The sequence below is a fragment of the Pinus tabuliformis genome, chromosome X (assembly GCF_031772625.1).
Source record: "Pinus tabuliformis cultivar Carrire ecotype Pingquan chromosome X, CPIR1, whole genome shotgun sequence".
In the NCBI taxonomy this organism is placed as follows: Eukaryota; Viridiplantae; Streptophyta; class Pinopsida; order Pinales; family Pinaceae; genus Pinus; species Pinus tabuliformis.
This window is the reverse complement of record NC_142308.1, coordinates 345,311,397-345,331,527: the sequence shown is the minus strand read 5'-3', so window position 1 is coordinate 345,331,527 and position 20,131 is coordinate 345,311,397.

The window sequence follows — 20,131 nt, the reverse complement described above, 5'->3', positions numbered from 1 at the left end:
TTAATTCGTTGATCAATCTATTTGTGATTTGGTTGCATAACATGGTATTTCATTTGCATCAGTTGAGAATTCTGAAATAAAATTTATTTCCAGACTGTCACAATTTATTTCAACCATTAATTTGGCTATAACACCTCCTCCCACATTTACTTAATTTTACCAACCTACTAGGGTAAACATGAGACAAAGAGTTACTATGATATGACTTGACCTCCAAGCTCCATTTATGGAAGTGGGGCAAATAAACTGACCACTCACAACATCCTTGTTATATAACTATTTGGGCACTGCAACCCCAATCACATATGTCCATAAACGAAGGGCTTCTAAGTCCCTAAAAGTGTTGTTTTATACCCTAAAGGAGCAAGGTTAGTTGGTTACATCATCTCCCAGAAGTTCTCCATGAAAAAATACTTAGAACTGGTCAAAGCAGGACCATACAAATTTCCCAGTGCTAAGGGTGCAATGCATTTCACCTGCCACATGCAAAAAGTGTGATGCATACTGGAAATCCCTTCTATAGGGTGCTATGAGCTAGAGCAGACAAATGGCACAAGCAGTTTGCTAAGTGGAGACCCTGAGAATCTTCTAGAAGCTGATCATTAGACACTTGCCTCACTGAATTCGCCCAAGGATGAGTAAGAGATCATGGAATCTCCAAGTGGGACCAAGAACTATCAGAGTGATGACACTAATCAAAATCCCAGAGGCTGACTCACCCCTCTACAAACATCTATATATGGATCCCTCACCCAGAGATCTAGAGGTTGGAATTTGGTAATTTGAAAAGAAGTGTTGTTGGTTTCTCTTTGAAGACATTGTTGGGTGATCTTGCTTTGTATGAGGTGAAGAGGGCTTTCAAGCTAGGAGGATGGCACTGGGTCAGACCAAGTGGTTGTAATCCTCTCTTCTACTACTTCTATCAATAAAGATATTTGAGTTTTCCTCCATATTCTTGTGTATCTCTGAATATTGTGTTGATATATGCATTTGTATGGTCAATATATATCTGATCCTATATTGTTTATAGTGATAGATCTCTATGCTTTGATGGTATTATGCTGTTGTGACTCTACAGGTGCTCTTTGAAGCGGGACAAGTAAGGAAGCAGTGGCGAGATTCTGTCGAAGGGGAAAGGAAACAAGCAAGGAGCCAAGCGAAAGACTAAGGTTGGTACTCTTTGCTTCTTTCTCATCTATCTCTCGTAAAGGAAAACACAAGTGACTTTAGTTTGTTTGTTTCTAAGATAGCTACTCGTCTTAGTGGGACTAGTAGTTCTGAATAGACACTAGTTTTCCCGATAAAAAAATGGTGACTCCGCTGGGGCGTGAATAGTTTGATTGCTTGTCTCTATTTGTTTGATTCATAAACCACAGACGGAACCTGAAGTTAAGCCAGCTAGCCTTCAAACTGAATTTTCTATGCAAGTGCAAAGTAGATCAACCCTGCTTCAGTCAATCTCCGGGTTTGTTTATGAACTAAAAAATTGACTTGCAAACATTCTAAGTGCCCTAGAGGTAGCTCAAGTAACCTCATTAAATCATCCCCTATACTTTGTATTTACTGACTATCATTAGCTCAGCCTAAATCCCTGAACTAAGCTGCAAACTGTGACCAAAAACCAAGTTAAAGTCTTGTTCCTGGACCATCGCACTATCTCCTTTTGGCAGACTGGATGCATCACACCTCCCATGTGCAGTAGGTGGGATGCATCCCTGTTTCCCTGTGTTACAGGTGTGATGATCAGGTAAGATTGTTTCTGCCTCTAGATTTTGGTTTTTTCTTCACTGTCTTCAGCTTTATTCAGGAGTTTTGTTGTCTGTGATTAGTAGACCACTTTTAAAACCCCCTTCCTTTGCATCATCCAGCCTCCATTGTACAAATAATTGTGAAATTTTTTATGTATTTTTCTCCATTTACAGTTCTCCTTTACAAAATAGTAGCTTAATCAAACTGTCATCTTTTGATTTGAAAGTGTTGCAAGTGTCATTTTCAGTCAAAGAAAGAATCCTCCTCTTTTTGATAGCCGATTACATTGTTACTCTTGTATTTGATCTGAATTTATAGTATTTCAAGTGTCGAAAGCATTTTTTAATTCAAAATTGCAAAGTGTCGTCTTGCCCTCCTGTCATTTTTTGAAAAGAAAATCGTTAGTAGTATCGCTTTGAAAGAAGAAATAATTCAGAGTTGTACCTAGCATTATTTTTGTCATTCACACATTAAGAAAGTGCAAAACAAATACATGCATGTGAATTTTCATTTAGACTTCTTGTTGATTTTGATTTAGGACAGTGCATCTAACGTGTGCTCTCTACTCTATGTTGAAAGGATTTCTCTTCTCTTTCCTTAGTAGCTAGGATTTTCATTGCAAAAGGAAGAGTAAAAGATTGTTTCTCATCTTAGATTGCATATTTAGGAGTTGTATATCTACATCAAGTGATGAAACTTAAAGGCAAACTTTTTAAGAAATATCAACTGTAAAATAAATTCAATGAACATAAAAAAGCTTTGGAACCTAACGCACAACATCTAGAAGTCTAGGCTAGAGATGTATTCCGGCATCGTAAAGCCTGGTAACTATCGCTTTCATCGTAGGTTGGGTGATTCCTCCTCTTTGAGACAAAAAGTGCCAGTATGGACTTGTGCTCCCACGTACCATCGAGTATATATTGGGAGACCACAATAGGCTATATCCTTTATCCTTAGGAAGCCATGTTTACCGCCCTATCAATCGCAATGCACTGAACACAGCATTCGGGAAGATTGACTGTCGTACCGTAAAAAGTATTTTGTAGTTTTGTGATTGGTTTGGTAATCGCTCTGTCTATATTTCTAGAGTAGTCTCTTTCGTTCCTTTCCAAACTCCTTAAAGGAAAAGTTCCATCTGAGCATTTGTCACTTCAAGCTCATTAAAAATCAAAGGCGACTAGAGTCATCTTTAGCTTTTTCTCGACTCTTAAAAATTGAAAAAGCAAGTTGTGTCAAAGCATCTAAAATTTATTTTAATCATAATAATGTCAATGTTCCCTCGTTGATATTAGGTTGAGAAAATGGAGTCCACCAACCAAGGATTTCCCCTTGGGGGAAATCCTAGTCCTTTCTCCTCTTGGGGAGATGTTGATGCACCTCATATGGCCACATTGTCCCTTCCAGGACTGACAATTGGCCTGCCAGTATGGATTTTCGTGACCTCTGTCATTCAAAGCACCATGATTCCTCAGCAATCAAATTGGCAACTACATGATACTAAGGTTACCCCCCAACCTTCTACTTCATTTGTTTCTCCCTCTCCTTCTTCCTCTTCTCTTGGTGAAGATAGTAAAACTAAAAACCAAGTAACTGAGAAGAAGAAGAAAGGAAAGGAGAAGAAGAAGAAGGAGCCAACGACAAAAAGGGGAAACCGTACATCATCACACACTGCACCATCCAAACCTAAATCTCCATGTGTCATCTGCAAAGGGGACCACTATCATCAAGATTGTCCTTGCATTCCATATATCTTAAGGGACTGGTCCCCCCGCTTGCACAATCCGGTGTCATCAACCTCTGACGATCATGTTGAGAGTACACCGTCAACTAGTGAAAATGAAGTCACTGGATAGAAAGGAAAATATAAATTTCCTTGCAGACTGTGTGAAGGCGATCATGCCCTCCACTATTGTCCCTTCCTGTACGAAGATAAAAGAGTCTTGGATAACAGTCCTGCATCACCGCAGCGACTCCCTCCTGGAAACAAGAAACTCTTGCCGAATCCATTGCTAGTTGAAAATCCAACTAACGCACCTTTGTTTTCGGTCAAAGTACTTATCGTTGAAGATGAACTCTTTGAGTCCACATCGTACCAAAGTCAACAGGTCAAGATGGCAGTCGACCCCATCTTGTCTTCAGAGGATCTACCTTTAGATGATACAGTTACCAAAGAGAATGAGAATGACATCGTTCAAATTCTTTTCATAAACACAGACTCTAATGAACAAGGGGCCAATCTACCCATTCCTTTACGGCAGGAAGGAAGTTCGTCAGATATGTACCCAGTCATTTATTCAGTCCCACCTCAAAGCAACCTAGTTGTCTCCTTCGATTGGAATCTACTAGGCAAACCTCGTTTACCATCTAATGTACCATTCTGAATCATAGTGCAAACTTATCGAATGGTCATGGTTGGTACCATCATAGCTGAAGGGGCTTCTGTGAGTGTCCTTTCCTCAACTACTTGGAAAGCACTTGGTTCGCCATCACTTTTGCCTGAGATGCGAAATGTAACAAGCTTCGACAAAGGAACTAGTCGACCATTAGGGATCCTTCCAAATTTCCTATAACTTTGAGAAGGAAAACCCTTTATCTAAACATAATGGTAGTCCAAGGACCTTTAGATTACAATCTATTCCTTAGGCATGACTACATTTATAGCATGGGAGCTATTGTTTCCTCACTCTTCCGAGTGATGTGTTTTCCGCATGAAGGTAGAGTGGTCTAGCTCGTAGACCAGCTTTCATTCCCCGGTTCACACATAAATAATAGTCAAATGCCATCCATAATAGGTCTTTTTGTGCAAGGAATGTCTCATCAATCTCCGGTCCATCCACCTCACGAGCGTGAGTGATTCGGTGGTTGTGACTAAAACCCAGGGAGCATGCACTCTGGTCTGCTTCGGTAGGAAAACTTCAGGTATAAGGTAGGTTTCTGCAGAGGATATATGACTGGTCTGACACACCCGTCCATTTAGGAAAATGGGATTAGATCAGAATAAGATACCTCCATCAGAAGGTATGTCTTTCCCAACAGAACAAATGTTTTGTCTGCAAATTGAAGGGTAACCTGGAAACTCTACTTCACTATACCTGGGGGCATGCAAACCTTTTTGCATGAAAGTGAAAAGCAAACATTTATTTTCCTAGTTTGTAGATTCTTAACCCTTGAAACTCATAGGATTGGTTTTTCCTAGCTTACATAATAAAAGGAGTCAGCGCAAAATTTCGAATGGTGCAAGCTCCCTAAAAAATGAACCTATCGATGAGACATCCTTATTATACGACTGGCACGAGCAGTTTTACACAAAGTTCAAGCTCGTTAAAAATTAAACCTAGCAATGAGCATATGTTCCACCAGAGTTTAATCTCATTAAAAATGAACCCATCTCTGGTAAATAACCATTGCAAACGCATTATCATCAGCTTTTGAGCCTTGGTCGTGTTCTTACTATCACCTCCACTCTATTTTAGTCGATCATACGCCTCCATTTCATTGTTTACCCCTTTTGAGGAACAGCTGCGACGAGTGATTCTATTAGCCATCTTCTTAACACTGCCATGATTGGAAAGTTCCAACCCTCACCTAGAACCAGCTGCTACCTGAAAATATCACTCGTTCCTCAAAAACGAGTCTCCTTTAAGATCTTTTCATCTGAATCGTAAAATATGAAAATATTGTTGAGCGATTGGTCTCTCCAAATCATTAAAGTGATTGGAAGTGCCATCCCTCCTCTAGATTTTAATATTTTTGGACCTGAGGGATTATTACACAAAAAGATCGAGTTTTTTTCTTGTTCGGCTCGTTAAAACTATCGAAAAGTCATCCCTTTTGCATTGTTTTATACCTTTTCGGACTTAAGGGATTATACTACAAAAAAGGAATATTAGAGTTTCCTTTCCTTCTCTTTTTAGACTCTCTAAAAATTGAAAAGGGCCGAGTTATCCTTGTCATTAAACTCATTAAAAAAATAGTGAAAAACTTGTCCATTCAAACAAGAGCGAATTTCACTGTCGCTAGGCTCGTTAAAACATAGTGACGGGTTTTCCGAAGGGAAAATTATAGAACAAGCATATGTTATCCTCCTCAAGCTTGACAAAACTAAAGAGGTACTGGTCAGAAATGACTGGGGAAAATTGGGAAGAAAACTTGAAGAAAATTTATTGGTAGCAGGTTGCTCTTGAACATGACACTTTCACTCCATCACCATGATTGAGTCAGGTTGGGTTATTATGTTCACCGGTCATATCACCATTGGTCCACCATACCATCCATTTTTGGGGTTAACGCTACCAATCCATTTCAGTGTCCCGATATGTTCAAGAGAAGTCACTCAAAGAATTCACCAACCCAGCTTGTGTCTCATCCGCTGCAATACCTTCACACTTCATTCTTTCATGACCGCCACCCTGAAACTTGTATCATCTGATCATTTTCACCTCCACAAAATCATTTTCTCCATTCCATGTCATAGATGTATTCACACCACGTGAATTGTACTGCAGTACCTTGAGGGTCAACATCATCATCGGTGATTCCTCTCACGCCTGTTAATAGCTTACATCATTGGCTGGTAATCAAGCGATGTATTTCCATGTTCGACATCAGAACATCTTTTCACATGGATCGACTTGTACTTTCGGGCAAAGATTGAATGACTTTTGAAGACCGGATCTAGTTTCATCCATCCAAGCTGCGATATATTCAAAAAAATAAAGACATCAAATGTACATCATCACTGCACAGATAATCATCCAAATTAAGGGATAATGTCTCTACCAGAATCATCAATCTGCACACAAATGGTTGTCTGTCCTATGTACATGAAAATGAATTTATCAAGCTGAGCATGGGAATGCCCGCCTCAGCTAGATCATGAAAATATTATGAAGATAATGTATTGTATTGTATCTTGTTACAGGTCACCTTCCAGTTCAAAAAACCTCGGATCCTCATTATAAAGCATTTCACCCAACATCAAAAAGATTTACGACCTCATGCTTTAGGGGGCAACTGTTATAGACATATTTGGGCACTGCAACCCCAATCACATATTTCTATAAACCAAGGGCTTCTAAGTCCCTAAAAGTGTTGTTTCATACCCTAAAGGAGCAAGGTTAGCTGATTACATCATCTCCCAGAAGTTCTCCATGAAAAACTACTCAGAACTGGTCAAAGAAAGACCATACAGACTGCCCAGTGCTAAGGGTGCGATGCATCTAACCTGCCACATGCAAAAAGTGCAATGCATACTAGAAATCCCTTCTATAGGGTGCGATGAGCGAGAGTAGACAAATGGCACAAGCAGTTTGCTAAGTGGAGACCTTGAGAACCTTCTAGAAGCTGCTCATTTGACACTTGCCTCCCTGAATTCGCCCAAGGATGAGGAAGAGATCATGGAATCTCCAAGTGGGACCAAGAACTATTAGAGAGATGAAACTAATCAAAATCCCAGAAGCTGACTCACCCCTCTATAAACATCTATCTATGGATCCCTCACCCAGAGATCTAGAGGTTGGAATTTGGTAATTTGAAAAGAAGTGTTGTTGGTTTCTCTTTGAAGACATTGTTGGGTGATATTGCTTTGTATGAGGTGAAGAGGGCTTTCAAGCTGGGAGGATGGCGCTAGGTCAGACCAAGTGGTTGTAATCCTCTCTTCTACTACTCCTATCAATAAAGTTATTTGAGTTTTCCTCCCTATTCTTGTGTATCTCTGAATATTGTGTTGATATATGCATTTGCATGGTCAATATATATCTAATCATATATTGTTTACAGTGATAGATCTCTATGCTTTTATGGTATTATGCTACTGTGACTCTACAGGTTCTCTTTAGAGCGGGACAAGTAAGGAATCAGTGGCGAGATTCTATTGAAGGGGAAAGGAAACAAGCAAGGAGCCAAGCGAAAGACTGAGGTTGGTACTCTCTTCTTCTTTCTCATCTATCTCTCGTAAAGGAAAACACAAGTGACTCTAGTTTGTTTGTTTTTAAGATAGCTACCCATCTTAGTGGGACTAACAGTTCTAAATAGACACTAGATTTCCCGGTAACAATCCCTCAGGGCTATAGGATACTCAGGGGTTGAAAGACCACTCTAGGTGAAGAAACCCTGAGCTAGGGTTATTTTTCACTACTTTAAGCCCACAACCACATGCATGACAAGGCTTGAGCATGTTTTTATGCCTCCAACTACATGCACAACACTTCCTCCATGCAATTATAGCCCAAAATCTCCAATTTAGAGGGTCTGGTCCCGAAATCTAAGCCACTTTTCTAGGCCAACCTCCAAACCACTTCCTAGAAATGCATGTAACTTCTCATAATGATAAATGACATAATGAAAATTATTTTCATACAAAACTTGAACAATAACTGACCTAGGACATTCCTATTCCATAACAGACATTCCCTCAAACACATAACAAACATGTAAACTATAGGTTATAAATGCATATCTAATCATATTAGTTTGAGAATCACCAAGAAGGCTCTATGCCCTCTCCACATAGCTACAACAATACTTATTAGCCCATACATTCATCAACCAATCAATAGTTAAACAATTAATGACAATAGCCATAGCTAATACACATCATATAACCATAAAATAACCAGCATAGGAACCATGGAAACTCAACCATAATATCACCAATATAATCACTACAAGTATACAAGAATCAAATTAAAATAATAGATCTTATTAACATATGAAAATACCAACCAAGTTAGGGACTTCCACATGTTGGAAAATGTAACTAGGTTCGGTCTTCATTAATGTATGTGAGTCATCATGTAATGAACTTGTCAAAAGAATAAATATAATAATAATAATAATTAATATTATTATTATGACTTATTAAAGCATAGGTTTCATGCTTGGGTCAACGTTTGTTGTTAGATCAAAGTCCCCATTGAGGATTTCTAGGATTTATTTTGAGTCAATAGAGTCATTGTACTTTTAAAGAGACCCTTCTTGGGCTTTTGAATCATGTAAAAAGGTTAAGTATTGAGTCAAATATGAATTATGTTACTTCCACACCAATTCAGCCTTAAGATGATAAATTTAGCCTAAAGGAAGGATATTCGACCTCACCTAAAGGATATATATGAAGCAGTTTGAATTCCATTTGGAGGACAATCAACTCAAGCAAGTTCAGTATGTCATTGAAGCTAGGAAAAAGGGTGAAATAGAGGAAGGAAGAAAAAGGAGTGCGAGTTTGGTCTAAGAGAAGGAAGTAAGGAAAATCAAAGTTTTGGTGCATCTATCTCTCTCTCTCTCTCGTGCCCTAGTTTGGAATATCGAAGTTCTCTTGTTGATGGCATAGCTAGTTGCTAACATGTTGTTGGTGCTAGATCAAGTATAGGTCGAAGTTGCTATTGTTGGATGTTATTGCCTCTAGAAGTTGTATTAGGCCAAGCTAAAAGTTTTTAAGTGAATATCAAAGTATATCAGTGAAGATCAATGTCTCCAAAGCAAGGTCGAAGTTGTTGGGTCCAAGAAAGTGATGTTATTGTTTTTGTTGCTACTAGGTCAAGTAAGTTCATATGCAATCATAGAATAAGGCTGATTTGGTGTGGAGGAAAGTTTGTGTCAAGGTCTAGATTCTTGGAATATCTCAAGAAAAATTATTGAGGGAAAAATTACTAATTGGGTTTTCCCCTAGAGAGGGGTTTTTCCCCCATTGTGTGCCTATATCTAGTGTCCATAAATTTATGTGCTATTGCTTTTATAATTTCTTGATGAAATAAAAGAAAGAAGATATAAATAAACCTAATAATAAATCAAGAATATCACAAGTAATTATCAAGAATAAGAAAATATTTCTGCCTTTCTGATTTTATAAAACCACGTACCACTTGATCATATATTGCATTGAACCAATTCTCTCTTTCATCCAATCACTCCTTCACCATTCCAAGCATGAATTTGGGATCTCATGGAATAGACCAAGAAAAAACCAACTAGGGCTTCGAGAGGCAAAACCACCTCAACCCTCAACCATAGTGATTCTACCTCTACGGTTGGACATCACTAACATCAACTAGATTGACCTCTACCCAAGTTGTCTAGGGCTCTAGGATCTAGTAACTCAACCCATAACCTTAAAGGGCTCCAAATCATTTTTCCAACCTAGCTCTAGGGGCTAGTAACTCAACCCACCAAGGGCTCTAGAGTGTTTGTCCCAACCTAAGCTCTAGGACTAGTAACTCAACCCAAGTTATTCAAGGGCTTCCAAAACATTTGTTCCAACCCACATCCATAAGGAACATGAGAACCAATTGAAAAACCAATCAAGTGGAAAACCCACAACACGATGGTTATTTGCGAAATGGAAAGGCAAGGCTAAAGCCACTATCAATCTAGGAAAATCTCCATGCTAATGACATCACATAACAATAAAATCACATGCATATACCATGCATCCAAAAAATAGCAAGAAATCACACACGCACCTTTTTATCTGCAAAGCAATCCAGTTGTAGCTACTGATCCAATTGTTCTGTTATTCTTTCTTTCTTTCCTTTGCCTTATTATTTCAAATCCAAGTTAATACTAGAGTGCTCCAAGAATGCTCTAAGTGTGCAAGAGTATGAGAGAATGAGAGAATGAAAATCAAAATCCTTTTTTATAATCGATGCCTCTATTTTCTTCATTTCCTTAATTTTTCCTTCAATTACCCTCTCATGCAAATATGTATCTCTTCACCTTCCTCTTCTCCTATTTTCCTTTATTTCGTAAATAAAATGCCAACTATTGCCACTTTTCCTTTGTCAATTCCTTTCCCAATTTCCATAGCCATAAATTAATCACAAGTGATGCCCACCACTATGTTTTTCCCAACATTTGTCTTGGAATACATGTCCCATGAAATTGGCCTTATTTTTTTTATTTTTACATGGAAATCAACAAAAGGTTGTTACAAACCCCTCCCCCTTGGGGAAACACCATTCTCAATGGTCGATGACACTTATAACCTGATCCAAAATGGATCCATTTTTGCCTCCAGATCAAAGTCTTCAAATGCAGTTAAAAGTAGAATTAAGTGGAAGTGCTCGTCAATATGATTCCAACGATGTGAATGACACATAAATCTGAGTCTGGATAAAGCTAGGACTAGTGAAAGTTTTTTGGAAAACTAGGGCAAAAGTCAAAAATTCAAAGGTCAATAGTCAATGGTCAGTCAGTTGTCAACAGTCAACCAAGTCAACGCTTATGTCGACAAGGACACATGTCAACCCAGGAATGAGCCACAGGTCCTGGATGATGTCAACAAATGAGGTGATGTGGCATATTCTGATTGGTTGATATGGGCCAATCCAGTGCTAACACGTGGCAGCCCGAATTTTGCCCAATATCACCTATTTTCCATAATTTTGGGGATCAGGGAGGATTAAGCCCCTGACCTCTCGGAAGATTGAGTTTTCACCGAAGGGGCTGCACTAGATGTGCTATGATGGTCCTTGTTAAGATTGTGGATGACTTTGTATTTATGGTTGCGGGATTGGAGGCGCCAGAAAAAAGGGCCAACGGCCAGGGTTAACCCCACGGTCGTCGGACCCATTAGTTTGTTTTGGAATTATCCCACATCCACTGCAACAGACAACCACAAATGGTATATATAACCATATATCCCATGTATAAGCCAATGGAGTGCAGATATATATGCCACCAAAGTTTCATGTGAATATATGTTGCTATGTATGAATATTAATCCATATCAAAACACTGGAGTGTCAGGAGGGACTTTCGACCCACCGACCTCCAACATTATATAACAACACCTTCACACCTTCGAGCTAAACACAATGCCAAGGGCGGAGCTTGGTAAACAAAGCCACCAAAACGTTTTTTAAGGTTTATGTAGGTGCCGAACCAGTCAAACCACCAACGTGTAGACCGAGGTGGTATTGTGCAGTCAGAAGTGGTTTTATAGAGGGTAGAGGCAGTTTTGGATTTCTCCAGGGGGTCTAGAGCTCATGTCTGTAAAATATTTTTGAAGACTAATAAAGTGGTCACACTAGAAGCTAAGGACCTGGAGAGGTAGCTAGGAAGTCTTGTGGAATCCGTTATCAAATTGTTGTTGTGTTGATAAGTTTGATTTGTCTCAATTTTCTTATGTGTTTATGTTATTTGCAATCTTTTCGATCCATTGCACTAAGTAACATAAGCAAACTTCACATAAATTATATAATACATTTTTCATTAACGGATCAAGTGGTATCAGAGCAACAAGGTTTTTAAGGTCTAACAATTTTGTGTGAAGATTTGAATGCTTACTAGGTTAAGGATCGAACAAGGTGAAGGTGAACTTGTTGAGGTGAACCCAGAGATTGGAAGGGTCTTTTCACAAAGAAGGATGATGGATGAAACCCCACTTGGGTCAGAATCTCAATTTCTGGATAGTTTCATGAGGATAGGCGCAATGGTGGAAGAGATGTATCACTAGTTTAAGAAGAACAAAGGAGAAGGAACTTCATCACCTAAAGATAGAGAAGGTAAGGGAAAGGGAGAAATTCTTCCTCCACCATCTCCTCCATCATCACCATCATCATCATCATCATCATCATCATCATCATCTTCTCATAAATCTAGTCCTTCTAAAAAGAAAAAGAAGAAATCCTCTTTGATCAAATTAGATGTAAAAATTGATTTGCCAATTTATGATGGAGAACTTAACGCTGAAAAGCTTGATAATTGGATAAGACAAATTGAAGTGTATTGCAGGGTGGAGAAAGTTGTTTCAGAAAGGAAGAAGATCTAGCTTGCTAGCCTTCGACTTAGAGGAACCGCACTTGTTTGGTGGGAAGGCAAGACACAAGCAGATCTCAAAAAGCATGGTAAAATCATTTCAACTTGGAATGAATTTGTTTTTGCTATAGAAAATCAATTTTATCCTTTGGCTTATATGCAACAAGCAATGATGAGTTGGCAAACAATACGTCAATTAAAAGGTCAAAGTGTTCAAATTTATACTCAAGAATTCCATAAGAGAGCTTTAACATTAGGCATATCATTGGACTCACCAGAGACATTGTTGAAATACATGGGTGGTGTTGGGTGTGGAGCCTGATTATCTTCTATAGTACCGGCATATTGGACCCCAGTTCAAAATGGGGCGGCAACGCCGCCCGTAAAATAATCGCTGTCGTGGGGGGTCCAGGGGGGGGGCGGCAGCGACTTTTGGGAGCCCCCCCCTGGCGGGGGATTTCAGGGGCAGCGCCCCCGAAGCTAAAAACAACTGTAAAATTGCCTTGTAAAAGTATAGTAATTTCTAGTCAATCTGGGCCGTTCATTAGGCGGATGATCTGACGGTAGAACTTATGTTTAGTTTAGGGCTTTTTGCCCTAGAAGGCAACCCCTCTCTTTATATGAGGGCATTGTATTTGAGGCTGTGAGATATAGATGTGTATTCGGTGAGCGAGAAACATAGAGGTGAGACTGTGAGAGAAAACAAAGGATATTACAGCGGTTTTGCTGTAGGTTGTATCTCTTCATTTTGCTGGATAATAGAAAGGAAGGACTGGCTGTTCGGGGTGGACGTAGCCCAAACTGGGTGAACCATGTATATCTGTGTCTCTCTTGTTTTGTGCGTTTTCTGTGTTTATATTTCTGCAATATTTTATGTGTTCCATTGCTCCGTAATATATAATTTTCTAACAACTGGTATCAGAGCCGAAGGTCTATTTGGCTGATAAACGCGCAGGAAAGAAGGGTTCCTGGTTCGAGTGGGAGCAATGGCGGAAGATGGTAAGTTTAGGGTCGAGAAATTTAACGGCCAAAACTTCTCGCTGTGGAAGATGCAGATGGAAGATTATCTGTATCAGAAAGATCTATACCTACCATTGGGCAGAAAACAAAGATGCCGATAGGTATGAAAGACGAAGAATGGAACCTTCTCGATAGAAAGGCACTTGGAACAATACGGTTGTGCCTTGCTGCGTCAGTCGCCTTCAACATTTCGAAGGAAACCATGACAGAGGGTTTGATGCAGACGCTGTCGAAACTATATGAAAAACCCTCGGCCTCAAACAAGGTATTTCTTATGAAACGGTTATTTAATATGAATATGTCGGAAGGTGGATCTGTTGCAAACCATTTAAATGATTTTAATACAGTTACAAGTCAGTTAAGTTCTGTAGGGGTAAACTTTGATGATGAAGTTAGAGCTCTGTTATTCTTGTGCTCATTACCAGAAAGTTGGAATGGTTTGGTAATGGCCATTAGTAACTCCGTTTCTGGATCTAGTACTTTAAAGTTTGATGATGTTGTCGGTGCTATCCTTAGCGAGGAAATGCGACGAAAAAGCTCCGGTGAGACATCAGGAAATGCTTTGAGTGCAGAGTCTAGAGGAAGAAAAATGGAAAGAGGAAAGAGCTCAGGATATCGCAGTAAATCAAGGAAAGGCAGATCCAAGTCCAGATCGGGGATAGTGTGCTGGAAATGTGGAAAGAAATGACACCTAAAGAAAGACTGTAGATCTCGGAAGGGAAAAGAAGGAGATGCACAGCAAGAAAATAATCATGAAGCAAATGTGACAGGTGAGGTGTTACAAGATGCTTTGATTCTTTCTTTCGAAAATATTACTGATTCCTGGGTGGTAGACTCAGGGGCTTCATTCCATGCCACACCTGATAAGAAATACTTTCATGACTGTGTTCAAGGAGATTTTGGACAAGTTCGTCTAGGTGATGATAAACCCTGTAAAATCGTTGGAATGGGTAAGGTTCTTGTAAAACAGCAGAATGGAAACCAATGGCTATTAAAGGAGGTAAGGCATGTTCCAGATCTAAAGAAAAATCTGATTTCAACAGGGCAGTTAGGCGGTGAAGGTTGTGTGACAAATTTCACAGATAAAGCTTGGAAGGTCACTAAAGGAGCCCTGGTAATAGCAAAAGGCGAAAAGGTTGGTACATTGTATTTATGCAATGGTATTTCTAACTCTGTTAATGCTTTAACTTCCAGAGGAGCAGATGCAGCATTATGGCATCATAGGCTTGGACACATGAGTGAAAAGGGGATGAAGATTCTTCACTCAAGGAATTTGTTGCCAGGTTTGAAGAATGTTGATTTGGATTTATGTGAGAACTGCATTTATGGAAAACAGAAGAGAGTCAAATTTCTCAGAGTTGGGAAAGAAAAGAAGAACGAAAAATTAGAGCTTGTGCATACAGACGTATGGGGACCTGCTCAGGTATCATCTCTCGGTGGCTCTCGTTATCATGTTACTTTTATTGATGATGCAACTAGAAAAACTTGGATTTATTGTATTAAGAATAAATCTGATGTATTTGATACTTTCAAGAAATGGAAAGCTTTGGTTGAGATTGAGACAGGAAAGAAATTGAAGTGTCTTAGATCAGACAATGGAGGTGAATATTGCAGCAAAGAGTTTGATAGGTACTGTTCAGAGCATGGAATTCGCAGAGAGAAGACAGTTCCAAGAACACCACAAGAAAATGGTGTGTCAGAAAGGATGAATAGAACAATCATGGAGCGTGCAAGGTGCATGAGATTGCATGCAGGATTGCCTTTACAGTTTTGGGCAGATGTTGTAGATACTGTTGTTTATTTAATAAACAGAGGACCTTCAAGTTCCTTGGATGGTGGTGTTCCAGAGGAAGCATGGACAGGGAAAAAGGTAAACTACTCTATTTTAAAACCTTTTGGTTGTGAGGCCTTTGTCCATCTTGATAAAGAAAATAGAACAAAGCTTGAGGCAAAGTCAAAGAAATGTACCTTTATTGGATATGGTGTTAATGATTTTGGTTATCGCTTATATGATTATGAAAATCACAAAATCATTAGGAGCAGAGATGTAATATTCAATGAAAAGGTCTTGTATAAGAATCAGTTGCAGGAAAAGAAACAAGAAAAAGAAAACAAGGAATACGCAGTTCTTGATGAAATTACTGAAAAAGTAAAGGTGCCTGAAAATAATAATAATCAACAACCACAACAACAGCAACCATCACAACAACAACAGGCACCCCAAACACCTGAAAGTGGTGTTAGAAGATCTACCAGGACAAGTAGACCTCCTGAACGATACTCTCCTTCATTATATTATTTATTGTTGACTGATTCCAGTGAACCTGAATGTTATGAAGAAGCAATGCAGGTTGAAAGCAAGAAGAAGTGGGAGGTAGCCATGGAAGAAGAGATGGACTCCTTAATGCATAACCAGACTTGGGATTTAGTCAGGTTGCCTGCAGGAAAAACTACATTGAAGAATAAATGGGTTTACAGGCTGAAGGAAGAAGATGGAGGAAAGCAAAGGTACAAAGCTAGACTTGTGGTGAAGGGGTTTGCACAGAAGAAAGGTATTGATTTTGATGAAATATTTTCTCCTGTTGTTAAAATGACTTCAATCAGAACTATTTTAAGTCTTGTAGCAGCTGAAGATTTGCATCTTGAGCAGTTAAATGTAAAGACAGCCTTTCTCCATGGGGATTTGGAGGAAGAGATATATATGCAGCAGCCACAAGGATATGAGGTGAAAGGGAAGGAGAAACTTGTGTGCAGGTTGAAGAAGAGCTTGTATGGTTTAAAACAGGCTCCAAGGCAGTGGTATCTAAAATTTGACAAGTTTATGTCTGAACAAGGTTATACTAGATGTCACTCTGATCATTGTGTTTATCTGAAAAACCAAAATGATGGCAGCTATATTATATTGTTATTGTATGTAGATGACATGCTTGTTGCAGGATCTAACATGCAGGAAATAAATGTGCTCAAAAGAAAATTGGCAAATTCATTTGCAATGAAGGATTTGGGTGCTGCAAAACAAATCCTTGGTATGAGAATAACTAGAGACAGGAAAAATAGAAAATTAACTTTGTCTCAGAATGAGTACATACAAAAGGTGTTGAAAAGATTTAACATGGAAAATGCAAAACCAGTTAGTACACCTTTTGCTAGCCATTTCAAACTTAGAAAAGAAATGTGCCCAAAGACCCAAGAAGACATGGATTATATGTCTAAAGTTCCATATGCATCAGCAGTTGGAAGTTTAATGTATGCAATGGTCTGCACAAGGCCTGATATTGCACATGCAGTGGGAGTTGTAAGCAGGTACATGAACAATCCAGGAAAGGAACATTGGATGGCAGTGAAATGGATTCTCAGATATTTGAGAGGTACCACAAATCAGGAATTATGCTTTGGTGGTTCAAACATATCCCTACAAGGATATGTTGATGCAGATATGGCAGGTGACAGAGATAATAGGAGGAGCACTACAGGATATGTATTTACTATCGGAGGAATAGCTGTCAGTTGGGTTTCAAAAATCCAAAGTGTTGTTGCACTTTCAACAACAGAAGCAGAGTATGTTGCTGCTACAGAGGCTAGTAAAGAAATGATTTGGTTACAAAGGTTTATGGGTGAATTGGGTAAGGAGCATGATATGGGCACATTATACAGTGATAGTCAAAGTGCCATTCATCTTGCAAAGAACTTAGCATTTCATTCCAGGACAAAACACATACAGCTCAAGTACCATTTCATATGATCAGTGTTGGAAGATGGAGAGTTGAAGCTGGAAAAGATACACACTAGCCAGAACCCTGCAGATATGCTAACAAAAGTTGTAACCAGGGAGAAACTGAGAATATGCTCAGTTTCAGTTGGTCTTCAAGGATGACGATGAAGATGAGAAATAGCCAGGTCCAAAGAGGAGTCATTGTCCAGCAAATGGAGCAGCGGTGGAGTTGCTACAATCAGTCTCCAAGTGGGAGATTGTTGGGTGTGGAGCCTGATTATCTTCTATAGTACCGGCATATTGGACCCCAGTTCAAAATGGGGCGGCAACGCCGCCCGTAAAATAATCGCTGCCGTGGGGGGTCCAGGGGGGGGCAGCAGTGACTTTTGGGAGCCCCCCCCCTGGCGGGGGGTTTCATGGGCAGCGCCCCCGAAGCTAAAAACAACTGTAAAATTGCCTTGTAAAAGTATAGTAATTTCTAGTCAATCTGGGCCGTTCATTAGGCGGATGATCTGACGATAGAACTTATGTTTAGTTTAGGGTTTTTTTCCCTAGAAGGCAACCCCTTTCTTTATATGAGGGCATTGTATTTGAGGTTGTGAGATATAGATGTGTATTCGGTGAGCGAGAAACATAGAGGTGAGACTGTGAGAGAAAACAGAGGATATTACAGCGGTTTTGCTGTAGGTTGTATCTCTTCATTTTGCTGGATAATAGAAAGGAAGGACTGGCTGTTCGGGGTGGACATAGCCCAAACTGGGTGAACCACGTATATCTGTGTCTCTCTTGTTTTTTGTGTTTTCTGTGTTTATATTTCTGCAATATTTTATGTGTTCCATTGCTTCGTAATATATAATTTTCTAACAGGTGGCCTACATAGTTATTTGAGGAATACTATACTTATGTTTAATCCAACTAGCTTAGATGATGTGTCAGTCCAAGCAACTCATCTAGAAGCTAGAGGCAAAAATGTAACCAATGATGTTGGAAAATTCTCCAAACCTATTGAAAGCAAGAATAAAGACAAGAAGAAATCTAAATGGAAGGAGAAGAAAACAAACACTATGAAGAAAGATAAACCTTCATGCACTCACTGTAAGAAGGAAGGCCATGATGAGGCACATTGCTGGTCATTGCATCTGGAGTTGAAGCCTAAGAAGTTTGGGAGTAAAGAGCAGAAGAATGATGTTGCTATTCAAAAGGACTTGGGATCAGATTCAGGTGACGAGACAACAGTTACAACTATAGGTATAAAAGGTAAAGATTCTAAAGCATCTACAAGTACTTCTTCTCATTCTATTGATAATGATAATGATGAGAGGAAAAGAAATGAGCTATTTCAAATTAGATTCATTTCCAAGCATACTAAAATTGATACTTATTTCATAGTGGTTCACAAGTTAATTTGATTTGTGAAGCAATTGTAAAGAAGTTGGGTCTAGAAACAAAACCTCATAAAAAACCATATCCATGTGATAAAGCTAAGCTACAAGTTACGAAACAATGTAAGCTTCGTTTTTCTATTGGGTCAAAGTTTGTATATGAGGTTGAGTTAGACATAGTCCCATTGGACATATGTGGAATTGTACTAGGAAGCCCATACTTGTATGATAGAAATGTTATCTTCTATTGAACTAAAAATAAGTATCAACTCACTAAGGATGGAATTGAATATATTGTAAGAGCTCATAAACTCAAAGATAACTTCTCTCTCATAAATTCAAGACAGATGAAAATAATTGTAAATTCAAGTAAATAATTTTTACTTATGATTGTAAAAGCAAAGGATATTGATAAATCCGATGCTTTCCAAGGCTATAATCCTAAATAGAAAGTAGAACTAGTTAAAGTTGTTTCTGATTATGATATTTTGTTTCAAGAGCCTAAAGGGCTTCCACCCAAGCGAGAGATAGAACATGAGATTTATTTGCAACAAGATGTTCCACTACCTAACATTGGAATGTATAGGTTATTAGCTCTATAGAATGCAAAGATAATAAATTAGGTACAGGAGTTGCTCGATCAAGGGTTTATTCGACCAAGCACATCACCGTTTGGATCTCCTATCGTGTTAGTGTGAAATAAAGACGGTTCATGGAGAATGTGCATTGATTTAAGAGCATTAAATAAAATCACAATAAACAATTGTTATCCTCTTCCTCGTATTGATGATTTGTTAGATCAGTTAAAATATGTACTTTACTTCTCTAAATTGGACTTGAGAAGTGGCTACCATCAGATCAGAGTTGGAGAACAGGATGCATGGAAGACTGCTTTCAAAACAAAGTAAGGACTCTATGAATGGATGGTTATGCCTTTTGGCTTAACTAACACTCCAGCTACATTCATGCGAGTCATGAATGATGTATTTAGACCATTCATTAATGATTTTGTAATAGTCTATTTAGATGATATTCTTGTTTTTAGTAGAACATGGGATGAACATGTAAAGCATGTAAAGCAGGTTTTAGATGTTTTGAAAAGAGAAAATCTTTATGTAAAACTATCAAAATGTAAATTTTGCAGAACATCTTTGAATTATTTGGGTTATATTGTAGGGGGTGGTGAATTGAAGATAGATTCCTCTAAGGTCAAAGTCATTGTAAATTGGCCTAAGCCCAATGCTACTACAGAAGTTAGAATTTTATTAGGGGCAACACAATATTGGAGAAAGTTTATTGCTAACTTTTCTTTGATTGCAGCTCCTTTACATGCTTTGACAAGTGTGAAACAAGTGTTTCAGTAGGGAGGCAAACAGCAGAAATCCTTCGACACATTGAAAGAAAGGATCAATACAACGCTAGTACTAGCGTTGCCAGATCTTCAACATCCATTTGAGATCGAGAAAGATGCAAGTGAATATGCCATGGGGGCAGTGTTGATGCAACACAAAAAGCC